The sequence below is a fragment of the Pteropus vampyrus genome, unplaced genomic scaffold (assembly GCF_000151845.1).
Source record: "Pteropus vampyrus isolate Shadow unplaced genomic scaffold, Pvam_2.0 Scaffold106, whole genome shotgun sequence".
Lineage (NCBI taxonomy): Eukaryota > Metazoa > Chordata > Mammalia > Chiroptera > Pteropodidae > Pteropus > Pteropus vampyrus.
The window spans coordinates 3420931-3433404 of record NW_011888887.1 but is presented as its reverse complement, the minus strand read 5'-3'; the positions used below and the strand labels follow the sequence as shown (position 1 = coordinate 3433404).

At 38.9% G+C, this 12474-nt stretch overlaps 1 protein-coding gene and 1 pseudogene across 1 annotated transcript in view; both read left to right on the top strand.

Annotated features, from left to right (window-relative positions):
• Nucleotides 1-676: 676 nt before the first annotated feature.
• Nucleotides 677-795, top strand: LOC111743066 (annotated as a pseudogene).
• Nucleotides 796-8731: 7936 nt separating this feature from the next.
• The window catches only part of PJA2 (praja ring finger ubiquitin ligase 2), a 65716-nt gene continuing 61973 nt past the window's right edge, over nt 8732-12474 (top strand). Inside the window, exon 1 of the mRNA XM_011365151.2 lies at nt 8732-8884. The gene's annotated coding sequence lies outside the window, so the exon portion shown is untranslated. The remainder of the gene's footprint in view (nt 8885-12474) is intronic.

Below are 12474 nucleotides of genomic sequence, written 5' to 3'. Positions count from 1 at the left end.
CAATAATACTTTGATAAAGCTGGGGAGGAGGGGTGGAGAATATTTGGAAAGAGTCAGGAAAAGAATATATCCAAAAAAATAAGAGCAATATGGCATGACAAGAAAGAAATCTTAGAAATTAAAAATATAATAAATTAAAAATAATTCAAGAGAAAGAATTAAAGTTTAATAACCCTTAGAAAGTTAGAGAAAAATAGAGAATATCAAAGGGTAAGAGAAAGAATTGGACAATACCAGAGAGCAAAGAAAAGAGAGGGGAGAAAATTATCAATGTAATAATATAGAAAAATATTCCCTGAGCTCAAAGTTTTAAGTCTTTATACAGAAAAGTTTTACCCAATGCCTAGCACATGAATCAAAATAGACTCCCATTTAGAACAAATTGTTGTAAAATTTTAGAACACAAAAGATAGGGAAATGTGCTAAAAGCTTCCAGGGAGGATAAAACAGGTCACCTATTGTATCATTTAGAATCAGTTTCAGAAAACTTAGTCCTCTCCAATAAGTTTAAGCAGAAAAAAAGATTTATTATATGATGTACAATGGCTGGGATGGCTGAAATAGGCTCTAATTTGGGCTTTCGAAAACTCACCAAAGTCACACTGTAAAACTGGGCCACCAAGAGAACTTCTGCCCTTGCCACAAGCAGGAAAACAAGCATCAATAGCTGGTTGGTGTCTACGGCCGTGCTACCCTGAACAAGCTCGATTCCAGCTGATCTCAGAAGCAAAGCAGGGTCGGGCCTGGTTAGTACTTGGATGGGAGACCCCCTAGGAAGACCAGGTGCTGTAGGCGTAAAAAATAAAATTAAATTAAAAAATAAAGGATTGTAAGCTGACAAGGTCCTTGGAATCCTTGAGGTCAACTAAGGGTTGTCTTGCCTAAAAAGTAAAAAAATATATAAAGATTTTTAAAAACCTGGCAATTCAAGGAACCAACACTGCACTTCCCAGCTTCAGAACCACATCGTCTCCACATCAACAAAATAATGTATTGTCCCATAACTCTGGACTGCAGCAGACTTGAGACTAGATACTAGGATCTTTGCCACAGCTGATAGAGGTAGTTCTACTTCACTCGAGACTAGATACTGGGATCTCTGCCACAGCTGATAGAGGTAATTTTACTTCCTCTATAGAAGTATTGCAAGCCCTGGTAATAGCAGCAGAAATAACCAAACAGTAGACGGGTAGCTTTGACTTATGACATTCACTTTGACCTTATAAATCTCATGTGGGTGTATCTAATTGGTGGAACCTAAATTACATTTGGAACCCTAGCAGCAAGAGAATCTAAGAAGTGGAGATCTTAACTTTTCAGTTTCTCCAGCATAGGAAGATATGTTAGAAGGTTATAAGGAAGGCTGAAGAAGCCAACCTATATTGTTTGTCATAGTTCAGCCCACACACTCTCTTCATAATTAAACTTTCACAGAAAAGGAGAGAAAGTCTTACCAGTCACTGCACCCACTTCTCAACCAAAGTTTGATGTCCTGCAAGCCAATGGTTCTCAAATCCTAGCCTGCATTAGATCACCTAAAGGGCTTATTAAACACAACACTGTGCCCCACCCATAATGTTTCTGATTCAGTAAGTCTAGCTAGGTAGGACATGGCCTGAAAATTTGCTTTTGCATGTTCCTAGGTGATGCTGCTGCTGCTGTTGCAAGTTCAACAGTTTGAGAACCTTCAATCAGGACTCAGATGGTTAAAGTTCTTTAACTGTTTGGTTGAGATTCTCAGAACAAACTTGGAATATATGGTTGAAGAGCCTCAGCCTCTGCCAGCGTGGGTCACAGAATTATGGTAGAAAAAAGTATCTCTCTCCTATTATCTCTCTCTCCCACCACTAGGGGGACCTTATGTCTCCAGGAAATACATTTCCATCACATTACTCCATAACATTTTGGGCTTTATGTGTTACATTATCCAGTATAGCTTAATTAATACAAGATTTCTTATAACAAAATATTGTAAATTATAGTACTGGCTTAGCTGTTAGTCAATGGATAGGGAAGCAATTGATATCAGATGCTAAAAAGATGGAGATCCATGTTATGCAGTCTCAAAGCATTTGGTTAAATAATAGCTATCACTGTGGTAATTTAGGAGACAGATAAAGCGTCTGTAGAGTCTGTAACTCCAGGGAAAAGGACTTGAAAACTGAATGTCTATTACTGCTACTGACTATTCAGCAAAGTGTAAGATGAAAGAGATGAGCTCAAACAAGAAATGGTTTTATGCAAATATAAAAATGAAATGGAGAAATTCCAGGAGTTTGGGGCTGCAAATGACTAGAAAAATGGACTTCCACTAGACCTTTAACTGTGAGAGAAAAGTCTGAGAAAGATTTTGATCAACACAAGTCAATTAAGATTAATCTTTATGAAAAAATTCAGTCTTCAAGACTGTGGCTTTCCCATCCAAGCCTGATGGCGTTAAAGAAGTCACCATTAAAACTGAAAGAGACGCATGAAGGTTAGGAAGCAAAGAATTAAACCAATCTTGAGAAATTCAATCTGGGGAAGAATTCTGACTCATAAAACTGCCTGGAAGAAAAAACATCAGAAGTTTATCAAGATTTGGAAGGAACTCTATTGATGAAGAACCATGAGTCTAGACTAAAACTACATTTTCCTGTTCTAACTTTAATACAACCATCTTGTGGACTTCTGGTTGCAAACACAACGAATTAACTTCCATTGGAGTAAACTTCCGACTGAAAGCAACTATAAGAACTGGGAAAATATATCAAACAAATGTTCGAAGACATTGAAGAGTTAGCAATATGGGTTGGACTTAAGAGCCTACGATTCTTGATAGAAGTGAAACACAAAGGTGAGCTTCACATTATCCTGGCTTTTTCTCTGAGAGCTTTTAAAAATATTGTGATGCCAAGGACTGGAGTTCAAGCAGAATGTGGTATTCTTAGTACACAGAGGAGACAAGAGGTACAAAGTTGCCAAAATGGCTGAACTCAGTGGGAAAACCTGTAAGAGGAGGGAACTGCAAAGAAGGAACCTCAAAACCTTCATACAAATTTCCTTTAAGTTGTTGGCTGACTCTTACGTGATATATGCAAAGAGCAAGACTCCGCGAAACCCAGGGAAAACAGCAACTGAGACTATGAAGAACTGAGCAGAGATTTCATCAGTCATATTGCAACACGAATTATAACTGCTCACTAACCTCACACAGGCTTCATTCCTTTGATATAGCTTTTTTCCCCTCTGATTCAGGCAGGCTTTACTTAATATAATAGTACCATAACTCACTTGATTTTTTTCTGCCCATCCCCTTCTACCTTTGTATGCCTACTCCCTTGGCTTTCTGATTTATTTTCTTGAATACTATCAGGAATAAAACCTGTCCTAGAAGAAATTGTGAAGTTAAGCTTAACTGTATCAGTGTTAATATTAGTCTCTAACAGAATGTTCAAAATAATCATAATAACTAAATTATGTAGGCAGGCCTTGACAACTAGAAAGCAAATGCACCTTGGAACTCTTCCTCCACCTAGAGGAACTGAACACCATGTCTTATTGCAAGTTCAAGCATTTGATGATAAATTATTGTCCCACAAGTCTACTACAAGTATATGAACAAAACTTCCATAGCAATGGAAGTGAGGATTAAACTGTGATTGCTGTAGTTTTATTCTAGTCTTATGATTGTAGCCATTTTTATTCTTTTTTCTTTTTGTCCTTACAATCTCACTCTCATATTTTAATACATAAAAATGCCTTGTTAACCTATGTCTAACTTATAGATAAACAATTTGCTTGATTGGGAACTCTAAAAACAGACTTCGAAAGGAGCTAACAGTTCTCAGATCATTTGGTGCCAAAAGATTGACTGGAAAAAATCCTCTAGACTTCCTCTTGAGCAGCTCCAGGTCCTTGTGCTGACTGGCAGAGAAAAGAGAGCTCCTCACCCCCTCCTTATTCATTCCTTTGTTTTACTTGCCTCCTCAAATGGCCTGAAAAACAAGCAGAGGCCTAAAAAACAAAATAAATAGCCTTGGGCACCCCGTCCCCTCCAGAACGCAGCCCTCTCCCTGGGGCTTTGGAATTTATCCCCTATCCCTTGGTCAGCCCTCTCCCTGTAATAACCCCTGCCTGCACCGAGAGCAGCCAAGACAACCTTTGTGACGGCAGTCTACCCTCCTCTCAGGTTGCCAGCTCTTGAATAAACCTGCTTTCCTTCTACCAAATTCTTATGTCCTGAGTTACTTGCTTATGAATTTTTGGCTTATGGGTGGCAAGCAGCCGAACCTGAGTTCGGTAACAATATGGTCGGTCTGGATGTCAACGATAGGAATTTAAGTCCTCCCCAGAGAGAGATCTTGGTAAATTATCCCCAGGCTTTCAGTTGAGACCCAAGCAGGGTGACACTCTGAGTCAGAACCACACCCTAGGAATAAGAAGAGCTACATCCTAATAGTAAAGACAAAACTGAAATAGACTAGTCCTCACAGAGCCTAAAACTAAGCTTGCATAGATTCGAGGTGGTCTGCTGGCAGATCATGATCATTAATGACTAGGCCACTTCCACGCTAGGTCCATAAAAACCTCAGAAATCCTTCACATTTCTTCCCTCCCTGCTTCCTCCATGCTGCTGGTTGGATGTTGGTGCTCAGACTTATAATTAAAGCCATTGCATTGGAGATGATAGAGCTCAGGTCCCTGAATGTGAAGCAGAGGTCCCCACCCATCCTGCTGCATGGGCTTTTAATAATAATCTTATATTGTGCTACCGACACTTGAGGGTTTTATTATAGTGGCTTAACTGTATATCTTTATGCTTATCACCTTGTTGAAATGCTATAACATAGATATTACTTTATCATCTCTGTTTTCTACCTCAAGAACTAATGCTCAGAAAAATTAAATGACCCACCTAAGGCCATTCCGTTCATAAATGACAAGGCTAAGATTAACTTTTCTGTTTCTTCTTGAACCAGTTTTTGTGGTTTGTATCTTTCTAGAAATTTGTTCATTTTTGTATAGGTTTCTAAACTGTTAGCATAAAAATGTCCTCAGTTTTCCTTTATAATAACTTTTTCTTTCTGTAAAATTAGTAGTAATGTCTTCTCTTTCATTCCTGATTTAATTATTTAAGTCTTCTCTCTCTAACTAAGTTTTGTCAATTTTGTTGATCTTTTCAAAGAACCAACTTTTGGTTTTGTTGAAAACCAGACATTTTACAAATACAATGTAAAAACTCTGGAAATCAGATTCTTCTTTCTACCTAGGTGTTTTTGTTGTTTGTTATAGCAGTTGTTTTTTATTTGTTCAGTGACTTTTCTAAACTACTTCTGTAAAGTCTGTATTTTTCATATGTAGCCATGGAAAATCCTGCTTGGTTAGCTCAGTGCTCAGCTAATCGTTAGACAGAGATTTCCTTAAATACCTGGAACCAGTATGTCTCCCAGTGTTCATTGAGGGTCTGTTGTCAGGCAGTTGTCAACTCTCCCATAGCCTTCACTTCTTGCTTATATGGAGCCTCACGGTCAGCCTAAGGTGAATGCTTAGGGCCTTCTCAAGTCTTTCCTGAGCTTGTACACAGTTTAGCACAATACTGGACATGTATGTAGATTTCTGGATTCCCATGCATATGTTGGAACTTTTCAAAGTTCCTAGGGACATTCTTCAGCTTTTCGTTTTGAGTTTTTTGATTAACCTATTGTTGCCGCAACTGTTTTCATTGCCTAAGGCAGCAGCAAAGTCAATCCATTCCCTCTTATTGTTTTTGACAACAGCTTCTAGGGAAAGGCTTTTTGGTGCTGAGTTTGATTCTGAATCAAATCAAACGAAGACAGCCTGGCAAGTGTGATCTTTTAGGGGACCACCAGATCAGTGACTATTCTTTTGGAATTAGACTTTGAAGGAGTTCCAGCCTCATTCTGTCTCATCTGTTGGCTGCCAGGCTGCTGTTTTTCACCACAATTGTGGGCTCTTGTTTTTCAGTGCTACAAGCAAAGATGGATACAAGGGAATTGGGTTAGAGCAAGTCAAAACATCTTAAAGCTCACTGTTCTTTCTGAGATTCAGCTGTTTTTCTTGAATAAATGCTTCCTAGACTGCTGCAAGCCTTTGGCTAATTTCCAGCATTCTGAAAAAGCTGATTTTGACGATTTTGCTAGTTTTTTCATTGCTTTTGTGGATAAAAGAATTTTCAGAGGTCCTTATGTCTTCCTTTTACTGATGTCACTCTAAGGCTGTGATTAGAACTCAGGTCCTCTCCTTGACCAATCCTCCTTCTATTACAATGTGCACATAACTTCCTTCTATTACAATGTACACATAGCTTTATGTGCATTAGAGTCACCTGGAAGACTTGCTAAAATACAAATTGCTGGGCCCCACACCTAGAGTTTCCAAATCAGGCCTGACGTTGAACCTGCCTGAGAATGTGCACTTTTAAAAAGTTCTCAGGTAATGTTGATGCTGTTGGTCTGGGGACCACTCTTTAAGAACCACCGCATTACACCATGTGGTATCTTCAACCCATTGCCTTAGGGAGTGCTTCTCACCTCTAAAATCAACAATAATAATACATATAAGTCAATAATACATATTATCTCTCTGTATACATAATAAATACAGTACATAAGCTAATATATATTTAGTACTTACTACATGCTAGGTATAATATGCTTTACATTTACTAGGTTATTTTAATTTATATAATGACCTATGGGCATTATTACTTTCTCCATATTTAAATTGGAAATTGAAGTCAAAAAGGTAAATACATTGCCCAGAGGCATACAGCTCTAAATGCAGGAGCTAGTATAAAAATATGGCCTGTTTGATTCTGGAATGCATACTTTAAGCCTCTGCAGCAGCCAGTGTGTCCTACAGAGTAACAGAAATCACTTTTGCCTTGGATGACTTTAGTTGGGACATGCTTGCAGGATTAAAAACAATGACTCACATGGTAAAAAAGAGATTCTATTTTTCTATCTTTTGATTACATCATGATAAAAATGCCATTTGTGCGCTTGGTCTTTAATAGGTGTCTACGGCTTGGTAAGCTGCTCTTTTAACAAGAAATGGGCTTTTAGGCTCAAAGCCTTGAGTAGACAGTTTCTAGACAGAATTTAAAAACACAGTCTTCTGTTCATTTTCTTATAGTTCTTTTCAACTAAGGTAAGTAATAGAGGTTTTCCATTTATACTACTTTTATAGTTTCCCTCTTAAAGAATTGAAGAAAAGCGTTTATTTAAAGAAATAATAATACTATGAGTAGTATACACAGATATGGAATGAAAAGGGCTGAAATTTGGGAAACTCTGCTCCAACAAACAGGTTGAGTATCCAATTGGATCAACATGCAACATCCTAAAGGGAAAGTAGGGAAATGTGATTAAATCATGAATTTTCTTTTAAGGAGGGAGAGACTTGGATGGAAAAAGAGCCACAATTTCTAGAGCAACATGTGCGAAGCAGAGAAATACCAAGTCGGAAATGATTTGTTGGTAAGAAATTACTACAAGGGTGGACTGAGATTTGGTTGCACAACTTGTCTAGCAAATTCTCGTAACTTAAATTTCTCTAGTAAATTTTGGATAATTTGTTTTCATCAATACCAAAAAAATAAAAATTAGTTTCGGTTTACTGGCAGGAGATTTTGCAGTTAGCAGAAACAGCGCAAGAAGTGAGTTTTTTAATTCTTGGGAGAGGGGATGCAATAAATATATCCTGGGCCCTGGGCGTGTGTGTAGAGGGGGTTAGGAATAAGAAGAGCGGAGAGCAGGACTGTAATTAGAGAAGCAGACATCTTCAGAATGAAAAAAGAGGACATGTGCGGGACGAAGAAAGAATTTAGCATCACCGACATGATTAACTAAACTGTTTACCGGGGCTTAAGCAAGGGGTTCAGGGACTACAGCTGCTATATTTATTTTAGTTGCATGTAACAGGAGCTGTTACTTCCCAGCTTGACAAACGGTCAGCCCTCGAGATGAAAACTGGAAGGCTCTGGTCCGGCCACGGCTACAAAGAGGAAACTCTCTATTCTCCGTCCCCGCCCCAGTTGAATCAGATATGACTGCAAGGTGGAAGGGGAAAAGGCACCATATAGTGCTCAGAGTCAGTATGGGCAATCGTGCCCTTCTTCCGTCTATTTTTTTGTCCCGCTCATATCTGTACTGCAACTGATGAACGCTATGCCAAGAGATCTCAACCTTATTAGTCAGATTTCTAGTCGAATTCGAGTTGATTTCAACGGCTCCATTTTGGCTATTGCTGTTATAATTTCTGAAAAAGTCCAGCTGTGCCGGCCCATCCCTTAGTTCTCCACACCCGCTTCCCTTTCCCTGAGACCCCGCCCTCTTCTCCCAGCTCAAACCACAAAAGCCAGTGCTGTTCCAGCCCAGCAACGGAGCCCCGCCCACCGCAAACGTCGCAGTGCTGCAGGAAAAGGAGGCGGGTCCCGACTGGGGCGTGGGGTGGGAAGGTGTGGCTTCGTCCTCCGTTCTTCGGCCAATCTGTGAGGTCTCCCTGGCCGAGAAGGAAGGGCCAAGGCGTAGAGACAGTTAAAGTATTTATTCCCTTTTTCTGCCACGTCCCAACCATTGACGTAAGCCCACTCAAGTTCCGATTGGATATGTGCACTTTTCCTGCAGGGGCTCTTTAAGTCTATTGGTCGTTGCTGTCCTAGGGGCGGGGCTTGTGTGCCCTCCTCCTTCGCTTCTGCTGCGGCGCAAGGGGCGGGACCCGCCACCGCCGCCTCTGCTTCCGCCGCCGCCGCTGCCGCCGCTGCCGCCGCCACCTGCCGCTGCGCGTTCGGCGGGGGAGGAGTTGGAGGCGGAGAAGAAGGCGGTGGTGGGCGGGTGGAGGACCGAGCGCTGTTCTCGCCCCGGAGCCGCTGCACGGTTCGGGGGGGTTTTTTTTTTTTTTTTTTTAAATCTGGCTTGTTCTCACATCGGGTCTGTGAGGGTTGGGGCGAGGAAATTGCTACCTTCACCTCCTCCATTTCTTAATTTCTCTCTTCGAGAGGGAGTGGGGCCTGTCCTTTGCCCGCTGCGCCGGCCATGGTGGGTGGGGTTGATGGCCGTAAGAGGCCTTCTTCGCCTCTTGGGCCTTGTCCAGCCCGGACCTGGGGCCGCGCTCGTGGCCGTGGCCGCGGCTGCCGCGCCCCGCGGCCCCTGGCGGATGACATCGGTTGGTGTCGGGGGTCTCCACCGTCCGCTTTCTCCGGCTGCTACTGCTGTCCTTGGTACCTTGGCCAAGGACCCCGCTGCCTTTCTCCCCTCACTCGCGACTGTTTGAGTGTTTCCTCACTAACACCGCCTCCCTCCCCCCACCTTCTCTGCCCATTTTCACCCAGTTTAGAGCTGGTCCATCTTACGCCATAGGCCTTCAGCCCCCCTCTCCCGAAAAACCTTCCGTTACCGTCGCTCTGCTGGCTGTATTTGCGTTTTTCCCGATTGTCCCTGAGACTCGGGCACGCAGACATCCTGTACAAACCATAGCAGTCGTTCTCCCGATATTAGCACCATTCCATCAATGCTTCTCTCCACTAACGATGTCGGATCAAAGCACCTCTTTTGTGGCCTCCCTAAGATTACTGCTTTTAATCATTTTGCGCATATTCAAAATGGTGAGTTTAAAGCCTCTCAGATCAAGTTAAAGAAAGAAGAAGGTAAATAGTCGTTTTGCAGGGAGGAATAATACTCTATTCATGAGATTTACCACTCCAGGCATTATTTTTATTTTTTACGTACGCATAGACAGACACTGCTGTGGATCTGCTGGTTCTGTGAAGTTTCTGATTTTTTAAAAAAGGCTTAATATATTGTTATTTTTATCCTGAACTGTTTGGTCAGATTTCTTTAAAATGGCAGTCACCTTTGCTGAAGACTACAAATCATTGGAAGAGTATGTAAATAAACATGAAGATACCAGAAATAAACATTAAAACTATTTTTTCTATTTATTTGTTTTATGGACTTCATGTCATTTTTATATGCAGTAACTTTAACTTTTTTAAGTTAATTACAGAAATACAAGTTCGATGTAAAATTCAACAATATAGAAGAAGACTGTTAGGTAAAATAACATTTCTTTTCCCCTCTCCCCCTCCCCCGCCAGTCCCATTTCAGTGTCTGGAGTTAACAATTTTATAGCATCTTTTTAAATGCACTTTTAAACACAATGTAAAGTTGTTGAGGGGTGGGGCATACCAAACACATTGGTATATCCTTTGCTTTTTTTTTTTAATTTTATACCTTGGACATCTTTACTTGTTGCATAGATCCCCCTAATACTTTTAAAAGGCTAAGGGATATTTTATTAGTTTGAATGGGCTATAATTTATATAAGCATTCCCTTACTGAAAGACATTTAGTTTCCTTTTGCAATCAAAGTAATGCTTTCTTTAAAGCCAACTTTTTAATTTATTGATTAGTTTTTAATTGCAAACTTTAAATCTTCCTCATTTTAAAAATTTACACAATATGGATGATTGTAAGATTCTTCTCCCATTTCTAGTCCTTCTTTCATCCTAAGAGTCAACTGTTTGGGAAACTTTCTATGTGATTATTTCTGGAGCATGGATTCCTAGAAATGGAATTGCTGGATTAAGGGGTATGCATATTTTAAACTTTGATAACCATTTTTTCCTCCTTATTCCTCTTTTCACAGTTATTCTTAACTGTTTTATTTATTTCTCCAGATGAACTTTAAACTCAACTTGTAAATTAAATAAAAAATTCTTAGGTATTTTCAGTAAGGTTATATTTAAATTTTAGATTATTTTGGAGCGAATTGAGCTTTATGATACTCTCTCTCCTCAGAAATATCTGTATGTATGCTATCTTTCTATTATTCACATCTTGCTTTATATTCTTAAAGAAAGCTCTATAGTTTTTTTCCTCAAAGGTATAACATTTCTTTTTAATAGTTCTAGCCGTTTTATGATTTGATTGCTTTGGTGGATGGAAATTTTCAGTAACATTTTCTCATTTTTTTCTGGTTATAGGAAAACTTTGGATTTTTTTTAATCTGATTACTTCATTGAATTGATGATTATCAAAAATATGCAGTTGTGTGCCTTTCTTTTCAGTTTTTATACCTTACGTGTTTTCCTCATTGCTTTCATTATATGTCCTGTATAATGTTGAATAATAGCAGTGAGAGCTAAAAACTTGGTGTTCTAACTTTAAGGGGAGTGTTTCTGATATTTTAGCATCAATTATGTTTTGTTGAAGCTTTCTGATAAATAGAAAACATTAAATTATTTTCTTCTATTCTTGGCTTTCCAAGATAATTTTGTTGTTTTTCATTTCTAAAACACCGTAAATGGGTGTTGAATTTCATTAGTATTTTTAATATCTTTATAGAGTAGTTATGTAAAACATCACCAATATTCCCTGGGTAATATTTTCCCAAGAGAGCTCCTTTATAAAGACTCAACTTTATTGTATGTAAGTTGAGTTAAAGACTCAACTTACATACAATAAAATGTATATATTTAAAATGTACAGCTCAGTGTATTGTGGCAGAGTTTATACCACCCATGTCACCACCACCACAACCAAGTGTATTTTCATTACCACATCAAGATATAGAATATTTCTGTCATCTCTAAAGTTCCTTTCTCTTTTGTAGTAAGTCACATTTTCATCCTTAGCTCCAGGAAACCAGTTGTCCTCTTTTTCTCCTACAAATTGGTTTTACTTGTTCTAGAATTTTATATAAATGGGATTATATAATATATACTCTTTTGCATCTGACCTTTCTTTTCTCAGCATGATGTTTTTGAGGATCATCCATGTTTTTGTGCTTTACTGGTTCATGACTTTATTGCTGAATCCATGGTATTTACTAGTTTGTTGGCCATTCACCTATATATGGATATTTGGATTATTTCCAGTTTGGATTGTTATTGATAAAGCTGCTGTGAACATTCATTCATGAGCTTTCGTGTGAACATATGTTTTTGTTTCTCTTGGATAAATATCTAGAAATGGGTTTGTTAGATTATATGGTAAGTGAATGTTTAAAATAAGAATCTGCCAAACTGTTCCCATTTTACAATTCCAGTTACTCTACATTGTCATCAACACTTGGTTATTTCAGTCTTTTTAATGTTTGCCCCTCTAACGTGTATGTGGTACTATTGCACTGTAACTAATTTGTATTTATCTGATAAATAACACTGAGGATTTACTTGCGTATTAATGGGTCATTTCTATGTCTTTCTTTATGAAGTATCTATTCAAATCTTTCACCATTTTTTAACATTGGAGAGTTTGTCTTACGAGTTGTAAGAATTCTTTATACATTTTTATACAAGTCCTTTGACTCACACAGACACATATACACACATTGCAGTCTGAAGCTTACCTTTTCATTTTCCTTTTTAAAATAGAGGCACTTTTAATTTTGATTAAATTCAGTTTGTCAGTTTTTTCTTTTATGACTCGTGTTTCTGTGTTCCTAAATTCACTTAGTGCAAAGTTGTAC